This window comes from Lampetra fluviatilis, chromosome 27, assembly GCF_964198595.1.
Source record: "Lampetra fluviatilis chromosome 27, kcLamFluv1.1, whole genome shotgun sequence".
NCBI lineage: Eukaryota > Metazoa > Chordata > Hyperoartia > Petromyzontiformes > Petromyzontidae > Lampetra > Lampetra fluviatilis.
This window is the reverse complement of record NC_136301.1, coordinates 10,901,834-10,922,139: the sequence shown is the minus strand read 5'-3', so window position 1 is coordinate 10,922,139 and position 20,306 is coordinate 10,901,834. Positions and strand designations below refer to the sequence as shown.

Sequence of the window (20,306 nt, the reverse complement as noted above, 5' to 3'; positions counted from 1 at the left end):
CTGTATTTCCGTCAAGTGTCAGATATCTACAACATTGTACATCAATTAGTCACGATATTATGATGAACATAATTATTAACCACGATTTATCATGTATCTGTGTGCACACGTGAGTGCATGGGTGTACATGTGGGGAGCGGTAGCGGTTTGCGCGCTGCGCTACGAACCTGGCCATGGCGAGTTCGAATTCTGCTCACGGCCAACACCAGCAACGGTTATCTGAACCGGTCCTAGGCCTTTCCTAGGTCGACTCGGCCTCACATTAGTGCCTAATACAATGTGTAAAACATCACCACTGTGGAGACAAAGGCGGTCGGGCGTGGTGCTGGCCACCCACCTGCTCGTGTACCGTGCCGGCCGTCATCGGTGCCACTCGCGAATAACATTTGTCCTAACAGTCTGGTAAAACCTATACGGGGGGGAACTTTGTCTTTATTTTTGATGCGTGTGCATACTTACTCAGCCACCTACCGTGAGTGCACGGACAGTCGCCGCAACTTCACCGCTCGCTTCACTCAGGACCACGCGCCAACATCTTCCCTATTTTTATTGAGAAGTTCACTTCGGCGAAGGATCAATAAGACCACAGCTTAGACACACACCCACAAAGATCACATATATATACAGACACACGCTTACACACGCAGACACAGGGTGTGTTGTAATGTGTGTGTGTGTGCGCGCGCGCCTGTGTGTGTCTACTCTCTGGAGCATATTAGCAAGATGATGTCCTCTGTGGATTCACATAATTTAAAATATAGCCATTGTTCGCACCTCGTTTATACATAAAGACCACGCGGCCGAGGGATGTGGTAATGTGTACGCTAATTGGGCGTCTCGAGGGTGTCTTGATTATTATTGCTATTTAAAAACAAGGTTTGTCTAATCATTTATAGCTTTGTAAATTGATATTCCCCAGTGTTATGTGGCGGTCGTGCGAGCGATGTTTTTTGCCATTGGACTAATCCTTTGGGATCTGTCACACAGGCCGTGCATCGTCCCTCCGCGTCAGCGTGAACGGCCTGCTGAAACGAATGTCATAAAACAACTTTAAAGATCTCTCTACCCCTGAGCTCTGGCGCGCATGAGTGGAGCAACACTTTCACACCAGGGCCCTGTCGCATCACAGTGAAAATTTTCGTCGCGTGGTGATCAACCCGATATTTTCAAAACTAGAATTTCAAAACAAATTAATGATAACCCCTAATTTAATGGGATGTTTTTTTTTGTCATCATTGTTAACCGAATAAGACTGTCAGCCTACCATTTAAGTTTATTTTACTGAAAGAAACATGTGTAATGCGAGCGTAAGCGAGATTTCGCCGCTCAGCTCTGGGCTAATCAGACGGCCCGGAGTATTGGGGGCGGGGCCCAGTAATGTGGGCGTATGGGAAGGTCCGCCACCCACCTCCGGTCCAATCGGATACCCGGAAGATCAGGGGCGGAGCCTAAGGGCGGAGCCGGGGGGGTCTAAGTGAAGGGCATAATCTGGAAGGTTCGGAAAGGGCGTGGTGGAAGGTGGAGACAGGATGACGTGGGGAGGGGAATATAAGGGGGGTCCGGAAGAGGCTCGAGGTCAGTTGGCGTAGTCACGGAGTGGGACCACGTTGGGTCGTGGGAGGCCTCCTGCGCCATCAGCCACGTGGCTGGAGACGACTCCAAGCACACCGTCAGCCAACGGTGTGCGGGAGCAGGGAGGAGTGCGGCTGACAGGAAGGGGGCGCGGGGCGCGCAAGAGGAACAGCCGGTCCACTGTCCGGACCAGCGGAGTGTGAGCGGCATTACAAATAATAAAAGAGAGACGGAGACCAAGCTGTGTGTCGTCAACATAATTTATTACACATGTATACGAGGTAGAGCAAGGTCAATAGGTGATCGGGGCCAATGTCATACTTCACAATACTTCAACGTATTCTTCCCTCTATTAGATCCAGTAGATGTCACGTCGGCACCCATGCTTCAAAGACTGTTCTTACAGCCTCACCATCGCCACCAACACCATCAGAACTTACAGTGAGGGAAAAAAGTATTTGATCCCCTGCTGATGTTGTACGTCCGCCCACTGACAAAGAAATGATCAGTCTATAATATTATAAATGGTAGGTTTATTTGAACAGTGAGAGACAGAATAACAACAAAATCCAGAAAAACACATGTCAAAAATGTTATAAATTGATTTGCATTTTAATGAGGGAAATAAGTATTTGACCCCTCTCAATCAGAAAAATTTCTGGCGCCCAGGTGTCTTAAATACAGGTAACGAGCTCCCTGTAAGAGTGTGCTCCTAATCTCAGCTCGTTACCTGTATAAAAGACACATGTTCACAGAAGCAATCAATCAGATTCCAAACTCTCCACCATGGCCAAGACCAAAGAGCTCTCCAAGGATGTCAGGGGCAAGATTGTAGACCTACAGAAGGCTGGAATGGGCTACAAGACCATCGCCAAGCAGCTTGGTGATAAGGTGACAACAGTTGGTGCGATTATTCGAAAATGGAAGAAACACAAAAGAACTGTCAATCTCCCTCGGCCTGGGGCTCCATGCAAGATCTCACCTCGTAGAGTTGCAATGATCATGAAAACGGTGAGGAATCAGCCCAGAACTACACGGGAGGATCTTGTCAATGATCTCAAGGCAGCTGGGACCATAGTCACCAAGAAAACAGTTGGTAACACACAACGCCGTGAAGGACTGAAATCCTGCAGCGCCCGCAAGGTTCCCCTGCTCAAGAAAGCACATATACATGCCCGTCTGAAGTTTGCCAATGAACATCTGAATGATTCAGAGGACAACTGGGTGAAAGTGGTGTACTCAGATGAGACCAAAATGGAGTTCTTTGGCATCAACTCAACTCGCCGTGTTTGGAGGAGGAATGCTGCCTATGACCCCAAGAACATCATCCCCACCGTCAAACACGGAGGTGGAAACATTATGCTTTGGGGGTGTTTTTCTGCTAAGGGGACAGGACAACTTCACCGCATCAAAGGGACGATGGACGGGGCCATGTACCGTCAAATCTTGGGTGAGAACCTCCTTCCCTCATCCAGGGTATTGAAATGGGTCGTGGATGGGTATTCCAGCATGACAATGACCCAAAACACACGGCCAAGGCAACAAAGGAATGGCTCAAGAAGAAGCACATTAAGGTCCTGGAGTGGCTTAGCCAGTCTCCAGACCTTAATCCCATATAAAATCTGTGGAGGGAGCTGAAGGTTCGAGTTGCCAAACGTCAGCCTCGAAACTTTAATGACTTGGAGTATATCTGCAAAGAGGAGTGGTACAAAATCCCTCCTGAGATGTGTGCAAACCTGGTGGCCAACTACAAGAAACGTCTGACCTCTGTGATTGCCAAAAGGGGTTTGCCACCAAGTTCTAAGTCATGTTTTTTGCAGAGGGGTCAAATACTTATTTCCCTCATTAAAATGCAAATCAATTTATCACATTTTTGACATGCGTTTTTCTGGAGTTTGTTGTTGTTATTCTGTCTCTCACTGTTCAAATAAACCTACCATTAAATTGTAGACTGATCATTTCTTTGTCAGTGGGCAAACGTACAAAATCAGCAGGGGATCAAATACTTTTTTCCCTCACTGTAGGTCGTATCAATGTTACGCAGACGAAACGTCCTTCTGTCCCCTGCTTGTTTACCCAGGAGCGCTTCACTGAGACTCAAGACTATTTTTTTCAGGCGGTTCATGCCAAGTGTTCGCAGTAAGGGGTGATGTGACTGTGCGTGATCCCAATTGAGTAATTTGCAGGTCATTTCTCATTCAGCATTGGGGATGTCTTGGCCACTATCAGTTATATTGTAAATTGACCTCTGTTTTTTTACTTTGGGAAAAAACCGGAAACCCGTGTAGAACAGGGGGGAGAACATACAAACACACACAGAAAGTAAGCCGAGTCGAGAATCGAACCCAGGCCCTTCTTGCTGTAAGGCTTCAGTATTAACCCTGCTCCACACGGCCACCCAAGATGTAATTTAAGGACCTCTCTTGCAGTCTAATCACCACCACCAATAGCAGCAGCATCTCGCTTTAAATCTGAGCCTACCCAAAGGTGGACGACCAAGGTGGTGGTGATGAATGAGATCGTAAGATCGGTCCTTGGAGGACGCGTCGACTGCGTAACAATGCAAAGCCAACTTGCAGTGAACAACGCTGCTGCAGCCAAGTAAATGGGTGTAAGCTCTGGAGGTGGGTCAATGAGCGTGTTAGTGGGTGGGGGTATAACCATATATATGAACAGAGGAACGGATTGCAAAAATGTAGATTTTTTGTAACCTATTGAGACCTCAAGAGACCAGGATATGAGTCTAAATTTGCATGGGTGGTGAAATGGGATACCAAAATGATGAAAGCGATAACATGTAAACATAGTACAGCAATTAAGCAAGTAGAAATCAGGACGAAAACAGGAGAAAACGAAACTATTGCACGAACATAAATCGATGTTAAATACATTCCAGATGCGTTAATAATATATAATCCATGCGTAAAGACGTGTTGTCTTCCTCGTTTTGTCTCAAGTGTGCTCCTTTTGTACTGCCTCGTTTGTATTGTTACATCTCGTATGTAGTCTAGCTTGCCTTTTTGTTTTCGTTCGCTAGATTATCCCAAATTTAACGCTTAATAATAACTTGCATTAGTCATGATCTATTTCTCAACGAAAACAAAGAGCAGAAGGGTCGTCGTTATCTACCTAACCCTATCCACATCTATATTCTCTGATAAGAAACAAATGACGAGTGTGGCGATAAGTTCCTGATTTGTCCTTCTGCATCGCTGTGATCGCTGTCCCTGAGTGGCACCGCTGTTCACCTGTGTTCTGTTTTTGACTCGAGATCTTAACTCGTGTAAAAGTGGGAGCAATTCAACAACAACAAATCTTAATTCCAATATATAAAAAAAATATATGTAAGTTATTATTATATACTACGCGAGAAGTACACGGCGTTGCCCGGGCGAAAAAGACAAACACACACACACCGACTTGCACACACAGACATCGACCCACACACATAAACACATCGACTTACACACACACACATCGACTTACACACACAAAGACAAAGATCCCCCGTATAGCCTTAACAGACTGTAGGGGCAAGTGCTGTTAGAGAGCACCTATGAAGGCCGGAACGGTACACGAGGGGGTGGGTGGCCAGCCCCACGCCCGACCGCCTCTATATCCCCAGTGGCGATGTTTACACACTGCACCAGGTTCTCATTTGAGGCTGAGTCGACCTAGGGGAGGCCCAGGACCGGTTCAAATAATCGTCACTGACTTACACACATATATCGACGCACACACACACAAACATTGACTTACATGCACGCATCGACTTACAAACACACAGCAACTCGCACACACACACACATTTTTTTAAAATTTCACTGACACACACACATCGACTCGCACACACACATGGACCTACAGACAAAGAAATTGACTTACACACTCACATGGACCCACGCACACACATCGTGGTACCTTGGCAAGCTGGGCTACTATACCCCCCCACCGCCCGCTCTACAGTAGCAGTCCCTACAAACTACCGACTCTTATAGAGTCAATATATACTATTATATAGTACTCACTTCACAGAGTGTAGTGGTGAGGCCTAGTCCTGTGCAGAGCCCCTGGCCTCACCTAGATTGCACAGCCAGCCAAGGTGGCACCTTGCCAGGCTGGGGCTGGACCGCTACCCAACCTCCCCCACCATCCCCCCGCCCGCTCTACAGTAATATTATGTAAGCTCTATAATATTAGTATCTACTGACCCTAAAGTAGTAATTGCACACATCGGGGTAGGGGTGGGGAGAAGAGGAAATTACACTTCGTAGAATCTACCTCAGTCGTGTGCTTTTTTTGGTTGCATTTTTAACGCGAATGGGAATCTCGACCCCCCCCCCTACCGAACGCATGCGCGTCACTAGGGGGCGCGCATGCGCAGATGCGTGCATTGGCGTGCTGGCAGGCGCAATAAATAAATAACAAAAAAACCTGCGCTAAATCGCTAAGTAAATTACTTTAAAGGTGACGGACGCGAAATCGGTATAGCGCTGGCTCACTACAGGGCTTATGCCATTCTATCTAACCGTAAACCCCACGGCTTGTGAGCCAAATCCCTTGCAAGTGTTGGTCATACACAGACAGATGGACAGACAGACAAAATTGTCTTTTATAGGTGAGACTAGCGGGAAGTACCCGGCATTGACCAGGTGAAAAAGACAGACACACACATCGACTTACACACACTTACAGACATTGACCCACACACATAAACACATCGACTTACACACACAACAACAACAACTATCGCCATTCACCACTAAGTGGTGGTGACATCACCATGACGCTTGTGCCAGGCCATGTGCACCTTGAGGCCACGTGAAGTGTCGAACGCCTGCTGGCAGGAGGTTACGGGGCAGACCCAGGTGCCACTGGTCGACTGACTGAGATTACTGAGATGACTGGCTGATGCACCACCTGTGCCCCCTACTGTGCAAACTTGCTGTGCTTTAGCCGCTCGGCGCTTCGCTCGTTGTTGCGAGTGTCACTCCTCCGCCCTCCGTTGTTGTTGGAGGGCGACTGCCTCCAACTGTCCAGCAGCGTCCTTCACGAGCCTCCTCCACAGAGGCCGATTTTGACACCACTGATACCAGTCATCGGCAAGTCCACTCGGCTCCACATCCACGTCACTCCATCTATTTTCTAGCCCGTGCCGCGCCCGTTTAGCCCCCTCGATCCGGCCGAACAAAAGCTGTTTAGGCATGCGGTGACTGGGCATGCGGGCCACATGACCCAGCCAACGCATCCTTGCCTGCCGGAGGAGCTCACCGATGGGACTTTGTCCAGATCTTTCTAGGATTTGTGGGCTCCTCACACAATCCAGCCTGGTTAAACCCAGGATGGATCGTAGCCAGGCCAGCCTAAATTGTTCCAATCTGCAATGATGCTCCATTAGGGGGGTCCACGTTTCGCAAGCATATAGAAGGGATAGAATGACCGTGGCCGAGAAGACTTGAAGCTTCGTGCGGAGCGACAGACCAGGTAGCTTCCACACAGTGTTTCACAACCGATGAAAAGATAATGCCACTCGACTGATTCTGAGTGAGACCTCTGCTCTTAAACCGGAGCCAGTCATGAGCACACTGCCCAGGTATGGGAAACTCTCCACTCTCTTCACAACTGCCCCATCACCGATTGGGAGTTGTGTGGGTGGGTTGCCCGATGGTCCAAAATACCCAGGCAGGTGCTTAGTTTTGGTGGGGCTGATGGTAAGGCCCCACACACACATTCACTAACACACACACACACCGACTAACACACACATTGTACATGAGTTTAGTGAAAGAAGCAATAAATGGTAATATTACTTGTCAGCACACAAACATGATTAGTGTAATATTTTAAAGGTGATTATGTAAATAATAGGCTTTTATAAACGTGAGTTTAATTTTATATTAGCAAGGAGATTATTAAAATAATAGGTTTCTATGTACGAAGAGTTTAGCGAAAGAAGTAAGAAAGATAAATATTAGTTAGTTGTCTGCATACAAACAAAAATATTATAATATTTCCAAGGTGAATATTTAAATAATAGGTTTCTATGTACGTGAGTTTAGCGAAAGTAGCAAGAAAGATAAATAATACTTGTCTGCACACAAACATTATAAAAGTAATATTTGCAAGGTGATTATTGTAATAATTATATAATATATGCCAAGTAATTTTTTTAATATTACTTGTCAGCACACTAACAAAAATATGCTAATATTTTCAAGGTGATTATTTAAATAATAGGTTTCTATGTACGTGAGTTTAACGAAAAAGCAAGAAAGATAAATATTAGTTGTCTGCACACAAACATTATAAATGTAATATTTGCAAGGTGATTTTTTAAATAATATGTTTCTATGAACGCGAGTATATCAAAAGAAGCAAGAAAGAAGTACGTAACATTGCCGTGGTGAGGCCGAGTCCCATGCAGAGCCCCTGGCCTCGCCTAGATTGCCCAGCCAGCCGAGGTGGCACCTTGCAAGGCTGGGCTGCTACCCCCGCCCCCCCCCCCCCCACCATCCCCCCACCCGCGCTACAATAATACTATCTAAGCGCTATTATGTTAATATCTACGGACTCTATATTAGTAACTGTAGCGAAAGAAGCAAAAAAAAACTACTTAACATTGCCGTGGTGAGGCCTAGTCCAGTCCAGAGCCCCCGACCATGCCTAGATTGCCCAGGCGGCTGAGGTGGCACCCTTGGCAGGCTGGGGGCTGGGCCGCTAACCCTCCCCCCCACCATCCCCCCGCCCGCGCTATAATAATACTATGTAAGCGCGATAATATTAATATCTACCAACTGTATAGTAGTAACTGCATGCATTTGAGTGGGGGGGGGACATTCAACTTTGAAAAAAATTCCTCAGCGTTTATTTGCATTGTGAAGGCGACAGAGAAATCCCCCCCTCCACTGATGACGCATGTGCGTTGCCAGGGGCAACCCCCAGTCAGCCGAGTGGCTAAATAAATAAAGAAACTATAACTGCACAAAATCGCCAAATGAAGTACTTTAAAGTTGAGGGGTGGGAAAACTGAATAGCGCTGGCTCACCACGGGGCTTATGGCGTGGTACCTGTGTACTTTTTTAAAATCCTTTATATTAAGTTCGCGTGCTTGCTTGCTTGCGTGCTTGCTTGCATTAGGACCGTGCAAATCTTTCGGTCGTTTTTTAACCCACTTCCCGTGATCCAATCGAGCTGACATTTTCCACACAGACTCGTTGTGCCAGACAATTATTGTTCGTGAAAAAAAATTCCCAAAATTTTATACTTTTTAGGCAAAAAAAATGATTTTACATATATTCAAATAGAACGCATTCATGGCTTTGGCTGAACGTCAGAGTGTAAGAGCCCAGAGCGTAACCCCTCCACAGGCCGTGGCGGAGTAGCGCAGTTGGTAGCGCCCTCGCTTCCCATGCCAAAGGTCGCGGGATTGATCCCCGCGTCCTCCACAGGCGAATATATTTTTAAATCCTTTATATTAAGTTTGCTGCCACGCATATAAAGGATTTATATTGAAAAACTTTGTTGTTACGGGTTATACTTATTAAAACCTAAGCCCCACGGTTTGCAAGCCAAATCCTTCACAGGTGTGCGTCCACAGACAAACAAATGGACAGACAGACAAAATTGACTTTTATAGGTAAAACTAGCGGGAAGTACCCGGCGTTTCCCAGGCAAAAAATATATTTCAAAACTACTCTTAAAATCGAACATATACATACACAGATAGCAAGCAATTGTGAAAGCCCGGTGGGCTGTTTGTCCATTTATCCACGAACAAAATAATAAAGAGGTTTGCAGAAGTCCCAAAAGGTATAGAAAGTGGAGGGTAAATAGTTGATTTAAAGGTTATCGAAAAATGTCGCCCCTCCCCACCTCAAATAAAATTTTCACCCCCCGTGTAGGTCTATATACGTACACACCCTACATACAACAGAGTAAGTAATATGTATGGACTCTGTAGTTGTATAAACTGACTGTACAGTAGTATCTATTGAGCCAGTAGTAGTAGCTATTGGCTGTATAGTAGTACAGATATTTTCCGAGTTACGATGGTCCGACTTACAATATGTCTATCTTACGATGGCGATACGACAAAATTGTACAATATTTTAAATTTCGCGCGGCAGGCAAACGCAACAGCGTACGAGGTACGATACTGCACGTTGGGATGCTGCCGGGATGTATGCATCTCCCGCCTTGTGTGATGCCTCACTCTCACCAGAAGTCGACGGAGTTAAGTTGTGTCGGTGTTAGCAGGGGTATTTTTTGAAATAAATACATACAGTATATAGTTTATACAGTACGGTACTGTAAATTGCTCTGTTTTGCTAAATTATCACCATTCTTTAAGACTCCTAGGTAGGCTAGGCCATCTTCGACTTATGATATTTTTTACTTACGATGGGGTCGTCGTAACGCATCACCATCGTACGTAAAGGACTACCTGTATTTATTGACTGTAGCAACTCCTGACTATAGTAGTATCCACTGGACCTACAGTAGTATCTACTGACCTCAGTAGTAACTACCGAGCGTAGTAGTATCTACTGGCCCAACAGTAGTATCTACTGACCCTACAGTAGTATCTACTGACTATAGCAAAAGCTACTGACTGTAGTAGCATCTACTGACTGTATAGTAGTTTGTTCTGACTGTAGCAGTATATACTGACTGTAGTGGTATATGCTGACTGTTTTAGTATCTACTAACTGTATATAGCAGTATCTACCAACTCCATAGAAGTATGTACTACAGCAGAGCATACCGACTGTGGTGGTACCAGTTATCACTACAGCAGTGCATAGTGACAGTGCTGGTACCTGGCATGCTAACATCAGTGTATACTGTGGTGGTACCTGCTATGATTACAGCAGTGCATACTATGGTGGTACCTACTATGACTACAGCAGTGCATACTGACTGTGGTGGTAACTCCTATGATTGCAGCAGTGCATACTGACTGTGGTGGAACCTGCAATTATTACAGCAGTGCATACAGACTGTGGTGGTACCTGTTATGATTACAGCAGTGAATACTGACTGTAGTGGTACCTGCAATGATTATTGAAGTGCATGCTGACTGTGGTACGTGCTATGATTACCACAGTGCATACTGTGGTGGGACCTGCTTTCACTACAGTAGTGCATAGTTACTGTGGTGGAACCTGGCATGATTACAGCAGTGCATAGTGACTGTGGCGGTACCTGTGATGATTACAGCAGTGCATACTGACTGTGGTGGTACCTGCTATGATTACAGCAGTGCATAATGTTGTGATACCAGCCTTCACTACAGCAGTGCATACTGACTGTGGTGGTACTTGCTTTCACTACAGGAATGCATACCGATTGTGGTGATACCTGCTATGATAACAGCAGTGCATACTGACTGCGGTGGTACCTGCTATGAATACAGCAGTACATACTGTGGTGTTACCTGCTATGATTTGAGTGCATACCGAGTGTGTGGTACCTGCTACGATTACAGCAGTGTATAATGACCGTGGTGGTCCCTGCTATGATTACAGCAATGCATACTGACTGTGGTGGTGCCTGCTATGATTACAGCAGTGCATGCTGACTGTGGTGGTACCTGCTATAACAGCAGTGCATACTGTGGTGGTACCTGCTTTCACTACGGTAGTGCATACCATGGTCGTACCTGCCATGATTACAGCAGTGCATACTGTGGTGGCACCTGCTTTCACTGCAGCAGTGCATACTGTGGTGGTACCTGCTATGATTACAGCAGTGCATACCGACTGTGGTGGTACCTGCTATCACTAGAGTAGTACAAGCTGTCTGTATATCAGTATTCCTCAACTCTATAGCACAAATTACTCACCTGCCAGTGGCGTGGTGAGGCCTAGTCCTGTGCAGAGCCTCTTGCCTCGCCTAGATTGCCCAGCCTGCTGAGGTGGCACCTTGGCAGGCTCTGGCTGGGCTGCTACCCCCTCCCCCCTTGCCCCAGCCACGATCTCCACGCCCGCTCTGCAGTAATATTTACGGTCTATAGAGGTAGCATATACTGACTGCATAGTAGTAACTGCACGCATGGGGTGGGGGGGGACATCACACTGTGAAGAATTTGCGTCACCGTTTGTGTATTTTTATGGCATTTTTAACGGGGAAAAAAATGTCCCCCTCACTCCCACTGAAGGAGTGCGGCTTGGAATGCGCTGTACCCCCCACCAAAGGTTCGTTAGTTGGTATGGTCGAGCCTACGTTATAAATAAATAAAGACCTTGAAAGAAATCGCCCAAAAAACGCACTAAATCACTAATTAAACTAATTTAAAGTTGACGGATGGGAAAACAGAATAGCGCTTGCTCACCACGTGGATTACGGCGTAGTACCTGGATATGTTTTTTTTAATGTAAACCCCACGGTTCGTGAGCCAAATCCTTTGCAAGTTGCGTGTCCAGACAGACGGACAGACAGAGACAAAAAATGATGTTCATAGGTAAGATACATGTTTCCCTCACTTTACTTGGTTGATGCATTTCATAAAATGGTGCATATTTTAAGGAATGCAAACAGTACAGTGATAATAAAAATGTATAAATAACATATAATCATTTATCTTTGTATATTAAAGGGAAATTTGTGAATGCGTGTCTGTTCGAAATGTTTATCATACTTCCCAAAATGCAACAAACTAGAAATTTGGAATGTGGGTAGTTTCCAGAGTGTACACAATGCAAAAAGTCAAAAAATAGACTTTTGTATTTGTGTGTGGGGGGGGGGGGGGTCGCAATAACGGATATAATATGACGTCACATCCGTGATGTCACCCGCATGCGGCAGCGTTATGCAGTGTGCCTGCTGGCGTCACGCATCCCCCCCCCCCCACCCTCCGCGTAGGCCGTGCATTAATCCAAGACAAGAATCTCTCGGGCGAAGCCGGGTAGTAAAGCTAGTACTTTATAAAGCGCTTCAAGCAATTGTTCTCAGGGCGCTATGCGTGACAAGGCAGAAATAATTTTGCATCAACCAAGGAACGAAGAAGAAGTGAGGAGGACTTTTGAAAAATAACTAAAGTGAAAGAAAGTCATTTTAAACAGATATAGACTTGTCCAACGTCTGGTAGATGCGTTCTTAAGAGTGCCGCGTTAAGGGAAAACAATTTCCCAATGAGTAAATGGCCGAGTGCTTTCTACACAGTAATATGACAACAAAGTTGGGTGAGATGCAACGTACTACGCCCACGCAGCGAGATGGCGGTACGAACAACTGAAGGTGCTCCGCCACATTATTGTATCATTCCACGTACTTTATTGTACCGCTCAGCCATGCCAATCAGGAAAGTAGTTCGTCGTCGATGTCACGTTGCCTAATCAGGAGGGCTGATGGTTCGGGTGTATCAAGTTGCGCTGGTGTTCGACTACTCAGAGCCCTGGCTGTTAGGGATGTCAGCTTTTTATTACCCCGAGCTGACACCGACCGCCCCAGGCAGAGGAGTTACAGTCGTGGAGCAGGCTACCAAAGAACATCAACCGAATAAGAATCAATACAAGATCACCCACACACATCCACTCACACCTATGGTTCCTACCGCTTCTCCGAGACACACACAGAAGCTTTTGGGGGGGGGGGGGGGGGGGTCGTCCACCTCCCCTACGCAACTCTGACAGTGGGAGATGTCCGTGGGCAGCCCTGCAGCCACCCCGGTAACCCAATGGCAACAGACTTCGCTCTCGGCCAGTGCCAGGCTGCAGCTCACTTGCTTCCTTGCTCCTGACGCTGCTGGCATGCTCTTTGGGTCCCAAACGTCCCACCGGCCCTGGTTCATTCCCCAGGTCGGCCGATGGAAACATAACAATAATAATACCGTCACCTAATGTTTCCCTGTTCGATATCTATTCTATAGAGTTGGAGACAGCACTCAGCTCCTACTTAGTGACGATCCCCTGGTCCTCACTCGTGTTGCACCTTGAGGGTGGGAGATCGCCCAGCCACTCCTGCCGCTGCCGCCGCTGCCGCCGCCGCCGCTTACTTCTGAGATGCGCGCCCACACTGCCGATTCAGGCACTCATTTTATAGGGCTGCGCAGCCTATTGTTTGGTCCCTGGGCCAATCCCATGAGAGGGGTCCGTCTGTAAATAGCCGACGTTTCTCTAGACCTGGTTAGCATGTTCTCCACCAAAACCCGTCCCCACACTGGTCTGACCACACTCTCTCCAGCTCACGGGGTACGCTTCACACACTACGCCACAGTCGACTGCTCAGAAACCACGTTAGAATTGAGCGCGTCACACGTTGTGCGAAAAGTGTTCCCAAATAGGAGAACCGCGTTGTAGCGAAAGTGCCGTGTGTGAACACCACACGTGTCAAGTGAAGACTTATAAGATCGTGAATTGTGGGTAGGAATAGGTTAGCCGCATATACAGTGCGAAATCGCACAAACCGAAACCCAACAGAGCAAGGAAAACCTGAATTTGAGATGGCGTGACCCGAGCTGAGGGCACGCAAACACAACGGGTTGGTTGCGATTGCTCGCTGGAGACATTTATTAGTGAATGGTTGAATTGAAATTTGGGTATAATAACAATAATAGTACAGCAATCATCATTGCTATTTTATTGTTTATTGAATGCAATATATTAGTCTCTCTCTCTTCTCATAGCTCGAGAACTAAACAAAATTCTGCGTGTACGATTGTTGTCTTTCCCCCACCTCCGATTAGCACGGTTGGCTATGTACGGTACAAAATAAGTTCAAGAAACATACATAGAGTGGTAGTTTTTTCTTGTTTCTGCTCTCACGCAAACTCCGGTCATCCCCACAGCGGCTTTGGCTAACCATCAAACAATGACGGTCATTGCTTCACACAATTTCAGATGCGCCTCTGTGGCCGTCTGGACTGCTCTTCCTTTCCGATATTAGGAAGCTACGCACTTTTACATCTACATTGAAAACGCCTTTATTTTAAACTGAGCTTTTCGTTTAGATTGTTGTCCTTCCCCCACAATTCCGATGAGGGCAGTTGGCTACATAAGTCGCAACAAAGTTCAACATACAATATGTATGTAATAAAACAGCAATCATCATTGTCATTCTATTATTGGTTGAATTAAAAATGGTTGTCCCTCTCTCTTCCCGAAACTGTAAATAACGCAACGAATAGCTAAACACCGACAAACATGCTAAACATCCTCTCTTCAAAATAACAACAAAATCTCACACGTTTCGTATACAGCAGTGTGTGGCTTTAAAAGGGACAACAATATATTGTAGGCGACGTTTTGGACAATGGTCCTTCTTCAAAGCACGTGAATAAGGGTCATAGCACGAAGCGTCATGGCACATGAATAAATGCCATTGCTCAAAACGTCACCTATTAGATACGTTTCCATTTGAGGTCACGCACACACACACTTTGTTACTTCTGAATTAGGGGTTGTTCGGGGGCGCTTGTGGCGCCCCCCTCACAACCATTTAGGGCTTTCGGCCAGGAAAGTCACAAAAAAAATTGCACACGAACGACGCATTCACGCAAGCACCCGATACTCCGTTTTTTAATTTTAAAATTAAATGTTTTGAATTGTATGTTTTGAATTAGATAATTGTATTTCTTCATTAAAAGCGTATATCATTTTAAATCTGGAAGACTTCATTGACAACGACATTTCTTGTGAATTTTCTCTCGTGGTTAAGTAGATGGCCTTGCTGGGGGTTCGGTTTGATGCGGACTTTCACTTGTTTGGGATTGCGGGATCGAGATAAGGCGACATAGACCTGGCCGTGCGAGAAGACCGCCGTCTGCAGATCGATTCCAACGTAATCGAATGTCTGTTCCTGCGCCTCCATCGTTCATGCAGGGGGGGCGTAGGTTTGCAGTGACCCCTGCATGAAAACGATGGAAGTGCAGCGTTCATCACAGATAGATAAAGTTGTGCGCTTATATAAGAGTATGCTATGAGTATTATTGTGTTCTTCATTGTGCTTGTGCACCACTGCCAACGCGCAGCAGCATAACCAAATAATTTATGTTCCAAATGAAAAGTGTTATGGTTTCTGAAAACTGCCTGCTGGGCGATCACTGCCGCACTGCCGTCTGCGAGTCGGAAGGCAAAAGACGACGAGTGACCATCAACGAGCGCGTAACAGTGCGTGCTTGGACAAAGCAAAGAGGGAGAGCGAGAGAGATGGTTGATCATGCACGTCACACATCATGCATCCACCCATTGTGTCGAATGGAGGACGTGCCCTCACATCGCCGTGACCGCCAAGCCCAGAAACGAGGATATGACTCCACAGGGACAGACACAAACACGGCGATTAACAAGAAAAAAAAATAAACAAACGCTCTATAGTGCACGAAGAACACGGAGAGATTCATGCTAGACATGCATGAGAGACAGGCAAGAGGAACACGTGGCTCAGAAAACGCACGCAAGTTAGAGACATCGTGTCGACCGTTCAGACAAGTCGACAGAAGGGATGGTGGCCGATGGGCGAGACTAACGACGGAGTTGCAGCCGGAGGAGGAAACACGCGGGTCCATGTAGACACTTTCATATATCCACATATCAGAGGTGTGGACTCGAGTCATGTGACTTGGACTCGAGTCAGACTCGAGTCATGAATTTGATGACTTGCGACTCGACTTGGACTTGCATAACAATGACTTTGTCCCACCTATGAGATGTGGACTCGAGTCATGTGACTTGGACTCGAGTCAGACTCGAGTCATGAATTTGATGACTTGCGACTCGACTTGGACTTGCATAACAATGACTTTGTCCCACCTCTGCCACATATCCAGCTGTTGCCGCTATATTTCAGTTGGGTGGCTGCTGCAACGTCACACACACGCAGTGATGTACATTTAGAAGAGGCGTCCAGCGCGGAGATGGAGCATTCGATATCAACTCGTGTGCAGAAACGAGGTGGATCGGTGCAGGGCAAGATAGAGACGGCAACGTCTTGTTGGGGAGGAGGGGTGGGGAATGGGAGGGGGTGGACGATGGGGGGATGGGGGGGGGGGCTTTCATCCAGCAGTGGATGATCATTGCTGTGCTCCTGCCAGCGCCACCCCTGATCATGAGGCTAACGAAGACTGTTACGATGCGATTCGGGCTCGGTGATCAGACTCAGTCGAGTCCGTCACGCTGGCCCCTCCTTGAAGTTAAACAGATCCGCGCCTCGGATCCCCGGCCGGAAGGCGCTGCACGTGACGAGCAGGCGAAAGGCCCAGCGGAAGGACCTGTTGAAGGCCGCGAACAGGATGGGATTCACCGTCGAGTTGAGGTACGTGAACCAGTTGATGACCTCCCAGACCACGGGGCCCGCCTGGTAGCCGATCATTGGCTCCGTGGCCGAGACCACGAAATAGGGCATCCAGATCGCGATGAACATCCCGATGATGATGCCCAGCGTGATGGTGGCGTTGTGGTCCCGCTTCATGGCATTCCACTTACTCAGGCATTCCGCGTCGCCGCTCGCCTTCTGCACCTGCGCGCCCAGGCTGTTGATCTTGCGCGACTGCACCCGGGCCAGGCGGTAGATGCGGCCGTACGCGAGAGCCATGAGGAGCATGGGCAACACAAAGGCGCACGCGGTGTTGGCGACGGCATAGGGCAGATTGAGGATCACCTCGCAGTCGTCGGGACAGCTTCGTCTCGTCTCCTCCTCCAGCCCGACCAGGTTCCACTGCAGCATGAAGACAAGGCCGTCTATCGGGAAGCTGATCCAGGACAGGGCGAGCATCGCCGCCAGCGCCGCGTGCGTGATCCTGTCGCCGTAGCGCAACGGGTCGCTGATGGCCACGTAGCGGTCGAAGGAGATGCAGCTGAGGTGGACGATGGACGATGTGCAGAAGGTGTAGTCGAGCCACGTGTGGACCCTGCAGAAGACGCGGCCGTAGAACCAGCAGTTGTGCACGGAGCGCATCGCGCTGAAGGGCATGATCAGCAGGCCCACCAGGAGGTCCGCCACGGCGAGAGACAGCGTTAGGACGTTGGTGCGAGTCTGCAGCTGCCTGAAGTGGAGGATGGAGGCGATGGTGAGGATGTTGCCCGCGATGGTGATGGCGCTGATGGAGAGGAGGATGGCGAGGAGGGTGGCTCGCTCCGCTGCCGAGAGGTCGCTGGACGTGCAGCTGAATTGGTGGAAGGTCCACACGCACCGCCTCGATGAGTCATTACTACCCGACTCGTTCATTGTATTGTCTGCCTCCCCGGTCACATTATTTGTTAAATTATATTATTATTAATTCGTTCTACCGTTGAACTGTTTCAATGGATATTGTTCTGTAATTTCGCTTTCAACTTTGTGGAGATTCGAATGGGCTACGGTGATACCAAATAAACCCTAAACGGTCAGCAAGAAAGAAACATCTCACTATACAGAATGCAAGTTTGCGTTTATTGTTTGTTAGGAATGCGTGACCTAAGCTGGAGAGCGGCGAATAACATTTGATGGAGATATTTACTGCGCGTAAGTCTCCGCTAGAGACAGCCACTTGGCAGATGGATGAATTGTAACTTGGTTTTCAACATATTCATGCTCCTGTTATACCAACGGTAACGCTTCTGGAGCGCTCTTAGGAAGCCACTGGAGCTATGCACTTTTAAAACTAGATTGAAAACTCATTTATTTAGAACTGTTTTTTGTGTTTAGTTTGTTGTCCTTCCCCCCCACCTCGGATTATCACGGTTGGCGACGTACGGTGCGAAAGAAGTTAAACATACATACCAGCAGCCGCACACACACACACATCTCACTCACCTCTCACCTGAATCCGACTTTCTATTGAAGTACATCTCCATAATCTCACCAAAACATAGACCAAGATGAGATACTGTAGATATATTTGAATATAAAACACACGGACAAATAGGCGTGTGTAGCCTACACAGTCTGTTGGGGCTAGGGCTGTTAAGCGTGCATCTGTGAATGCGGGCACGGCGCGCCTATGAGGCCGGTCATGTTCTCAAGCACCACGCTTGCCCAACCGCCTTTGTCTCCCAAGTGCTGATGTTTCAGGTACTCTACCTAGGGGGAGATCCTGTGCTGGTATCACATATCACCCTACCGCCTGATGTGTATTTAGCTCTGCTTCAGAATCGAGCTCATGTGGCATATATATATACAAACGCATACACACATACATAACACAGGAGTTATTCCCCAGCGAATGGGGAATTGACGCCCCTGAGAGAGTAACAACACTCTTGGCTAATTGTCTACACACCTGTGTCCAAAAGCGCCCCTCTCTGCAGGCTGCTTTTAAATAACATGATATATAATTACCTCTGGGTAGCCATGCGGGAACTCGTAAATAGTTGTTGTGAAATGCCTTGCAGTTGAGCGCCATTGCCGTCGTGATTTACTAACGAGATGGTGCCGTCAACCCTCTCTATCCGCGAGGTTTACGTTCTTGAAAACGGTCGCGGATGCGGGGATTCGCGAATGCGGAAGCCTTGCTACGATGGGAAAACTGGGGTTGCGTTCTTGGTACGAGTGAACATCGCGGAGAATGAGTGTGGAGCGGGGGGGAGGGGAATGGTAACTGTTTAATAACAAAGACTACCATGACTAAATAAGGCATTATAAAGAACGATGTTTTGTATGACCTTTATGATGGTGATGGTGAGAGGAATTCAGGAGGATGACTCATCGGGAGATGCAGGGTGTTTAACAACAACGCAGCAAAGTTATCATTTTAGCACTCTAGGGGAGCGCTAGCTGGAATACTTTCCCCTGATTGCATTTGCGTCCTTTTGAATGGACCTCACAGTCGTCGCGTTTATAACGAAGTGTATAAACGACTCGACTGTAGTAAGTACGTATTAAGTAAAAATGCACAATAGCGAATTCAGAGCTGAGACTGAGGACAATGCGGGCAGCCGATGAGCCGTGTCTAATCTTCGCAGGCAAGTTTCAAATGTAACACAATCCTGCGTCGATTCGCTAGTTCTGGACTCGGGAGTGTGGCATATTTCGCGAGTTACTAAATGTCAGTAACTCGGGTGTCTACTGGACATTTGTGAAAAGAGCTTCACAGCTCATCAGATTCCTCCCAGTATAAATACAGATCCTGATTCTGATCAGATGCAATGCCCGACGTGCAGGCACAGGGGGGCGTTGTCGCGTGAGATATAAAACAGGTCACATGTTTCATAACTGACGTTTGGGTCAGATCGGGTGAGTCAAACGCGTGTTGTGCGCCCTCCTCCACCCGGCACAGCCGATTAATTCTGTCGCAAACAGGAAGAGGCCATACAACTTGCGTTTGAGGTGTGGCCCCTGCCATGAATGTCTTTACTGTTTCACCCCATTTACTTGCTCACTCACTCACCGGCAGTCAGTCTCCCCCTTATCACTCTTCTATTGCGACTACAACTACCACTGTTCCCGTGAACTTCACTCATTGATTAATCCACACAGGTTGAATACTCGGTCTAGCAGACTGACCGTTTCACGTTCAACCACCATTCTGCTGGTCACAATAAAGAAAAAGGTCCCCCCTATAGCCTTTAACAGGCTGTCGGGTCAAGTGCTGGTAGCGAGCACCTATGAAGGCCGGCATGGCACACGATGGTGTGGTGGTTGGTCAACACCACACTCGGACGCCTTTGTCTCCTCAGAACAGATGTTTACACACCACACCAGTTATTCATTTTACACAGTCTACCTAGGGGAGGCCCGAGTTGGTTCAAATATCCATCACTGTTCGCAGTGCGTCACTGGTCCTGTCGATCTCAGACAAGAGGAGAGCAATAACGTTA

General features: G+C 47.4%; 1 pseudogene; it reads right to left on the bottom strand.

The window, feature by feature from the left end:
* Window positions 1–1,576: 1,576 nt before the first annotated feature.
* LOC144942486 (trace amine-associated receptor 365 pseudogene) lies at window positions 1,577–17,736 on the bottom strand (annotated as a pseudogene).
* Window positions 17,737–20,306: the final 2,570 nt, after the last annotated feature.